Below are 3408 nucleotides of genomic sequence, written 5' to 3' on the forward strand. Positions count from 1 at the left end.
GTGTACAATTCAGTGATTTTGAATAACTTTCCTCAGTGATGCAGTTGTGACCATTACTCAGTTTTAGGATATTTTCCTCCAGTAAGATCCTGCATGCTCATCTATAGTCAGTCCCTATTCCCACTCCCAGCTCCAGGCAACAACTATTCTCTTTTCTCTCTATAAATTTGCCTTTCCTAGACATTTCATGTCAGTGGAATCACACATATGTGGTTGCTTGTGTCTGGCTCTTTTCACTTAGCATAATATTTTTGAGGTTCATCCTTGACAGGTTAACAAGTTTTGGTAGTTCCTTTTCTTGCTGAGTAGTATTTCACTGATAGATATACCATTTTGTCAGCAGAGACCCTTGTAAACTTTTATTTTAACTTCCTATGGTCTAAGTGGAACTCTCTAAACATAGAACATAGGACTCATTAGGGGAAAATACGTTGTAGGTGTCAAAAGAACTACTTATCAGAATGAGTTTTGTCATTCCAAGCTCCACATAATGAGCCTGAACTGCTACGAAATTTTTCAATAATTTTGCAAACTTTTTATAAGGAACTTTTGTGCTGGCTACTACACGTCAGGACTTCGAAAAGATCTGATCAACCCATTTAATCAGTATGAGGGTATGTATAAGTGGACAAGAAAGAGAAACCATCAATGCTGTATTAGATACTTTTTCCTCCCTCAGACTGGATGGGGGAAAATCGCTGAACTTCTAAAATAGAGTATTATGTCTCCATTTACAAAGCTAAACACGTTAAAGACTATGCTGTGTTTGGTGGACACATTTGGAGAGTGGGGTGGGAGGTGCAGAACAAAGGTGAAGAGAAAGGGAGTGGAGCTTCAGGAACAAGAAGTCCTGAGGGTCTCTGCATGGCTGCCCAGCTGTAGGAGTAGATGAAGCACTGATGTCACCCTGGGGCAGCCCAGCACCTCCAACAGGCCCAGGAAGTCTAGACTTCAGACCCTTATCCCTGTTTCACAAGTGTTTAAAGATGTTTTTGCTTTTGGTTTTTTCCTAAGTAATTATTACACAGGCAGTTATTAATCTTTCTTTTGGGGGGAGGATGAGGCTTTAAATGAAAATAATTTTCATAGAAAAATGGAAAAAAGTTACTTTGTAAAAATTTGCTATACAAACTAAATGGCAGCTGTTGAAAAATCTCAATAAAATGAAAATAAAATGCAGTGGTACTTTGTTGGCAGCGGTACTCTTTTACCTAAGGTTGGGTCACAAAATAATCATACTGCTGGGGCTTGGTGGCTCATTCCTATAATCCTAACACTCTGGGAGAGGGAAGTAGGTGAATTGCTTGAGAGATGGAGACCAGCTTGAGCAAGAGCAAGACCCTGTCTCTACTAAAAGAAAAAATTAGCTGGGCATTGTGGTGGGCGCCTGTAGTGCCAGCTACCAGGGAGGCTGAGGCAAGAGAATCATTTGAGCTTAAGAGTTTGATGTTGCTCTGAGCTATGATGCCATACCACTCTACCAAGGGCAACAAAGACTCTATCTCAAAAAAGAAAAATATCATTATACTATGTGGGGGATATGTATGGTATATGTGAGAGATCTTTTATCTAAAGATGGATCATAGTTTTAGTTGCACAATTTTCCTTCCACATATGGTTAAAGTCGTAGAACATATGGGCATGGAAGTCACAGACCTGAGTGAATCTCACCTTTACTATCTTCTTTGTGCCTTCAGCCTGGACCTCAGTTTATTTGTAAAGGTGTGATACCTCTCTCCCCACCAAGTTATAATAAAAGTTGAGATTTAATTTTGAAATACTGCCTGGCACATAATAGGCACTTAATACAGGATAGCTAATAGTGGCAATAATTTGTACAGCTTTGAATGAAGAGGTGGTAACAGGAAATCTCTGGGCTAGAAGGAAACTAGATAGTTGTTATTTTCTTGTTTCTGGACAAGACTGACTCCTACCTAGGAAACAAATGATGGGATTCTGGATCTGCCTTTCAACTACTAAACAAGTTTTAGAGTCTGCTAGACACCAAGTACTATCAAGCCACCTGAGGCTCTTGGGTTAACAAGCAATGGTAGTCCCTGCTATTGTGAAGACAACAGCTGAGTGATTCATACTTACTTCAGTTTGCACCTGGCATGAATCTCCCAATTATTTCTTGAGCTATATCACACAGTAAGAAGATAAAGGACCAGACCACAGCCCACAGATTTTTTTTTGTGTGTGAGACAGATTCTCACTTTGTCGCCTTCAGTAAAGTGCTGTAGTGTCACAGCTCACAACAACCTTAAACTCTTAGGCTTAAGTACTTCTCATTCCTCAGCCTCCCAAGTGGCTGGGACTACAGGCACCCACCACAACACCTGGCTATTTTTTTTTTTTTTTGAGACAAAAGTCTCATTTTGTTGCCCTCACAGCAGAGTGCTGTGGCGTCACAGCTTGCAGCAACCTCAAACTCTTGGGCTTAAGCAATTCTCTTGCCTCAACCTCCTAAGGAGCTGGGACTACCAGCACTCGCCACAATGCCAGGCTACTTTTTGGTTGTAGTTGTCGTTTGGCAGGACCGGGCTGGGTTCGAACCTGCCAGCGCCAGTGTATGTGACTGGCGCCCTAGCCACTGAGCCACAGGTGCCGAGCCAACACCTGGCTATTTTTAAAGATGTGTTCTCAGTCTGGCTCAGGCTGGTCTTGAATTCCTGAGCTCAGGCAATCCACCATCTTGGCCTCCCAGAGTGCGAGGATTGGGATTCCAACGCCCAGCTGGGCCCACAGGTTTTACTTTGAGCCCTATCATTTCTGTGCCTTCTTTCTAAAACCAGGGGCACAAATATCTGAACTAACTTGCCTCCTATTTATAGCTTTTTGAGATGCTGTAGTTATGTTTATGTAGGGCTGATCTATTAGAGAATAACATCCTTGCCAATGTGGGTGGTATATTCATTTTATAAATTTCATTACATTTAGCTCAAGTACAAACCATTATAGGAAAATGCAGACGTTTCAAGTGTGCACCTGTAAGAATTTTCACTAACTGAAAAAGAGTATACTCATTTTTAATTCATACAACACTCATCACATCCAGAAGACATTCAGTCAATGTTTGCTGAATGAGACAGATCAGGCTGTACCATTTAAGATCACACAGGTAAAGGCAGTGCTAGCCTCATTCAAGTCTTGTGCTTGTCCTAAGCACTTTTGCCTTGTCCCAGGTCTGTTATAAGCTCAGATTAAGATCAACGTATACATTTGTAATGCCTTTGCAGTACAGAATCCCATGAATTGCTCCTGACATCTTATTGGGGAAAGGAGAGTGTAAGTTTAAAATTAAAGGTAAAGGCTCGGCGCCTATAGCTCAACCGGCTAAGGCGCCAGCCACGTACACCTAGGATGGCGGGTTCGAATCCCCGGCCTGGACCCGCCAAACAACAATGA

Source organism: Otolemur garnettii, unplaced genomic scaffold, assembly GCF_000181295.1.
Source record: "Otolemur garnettii isolate 467f Iridium unplaced genomic scaffold, OtoGar3 scaffold00068, whole genome shotgun sequence".
NCBI classification, from domain to species: Eukaryota; Metazoa; Chordata; class Mammalia; order Primates; family Galagidae; genus Otolemur; species Otolemur garnettii.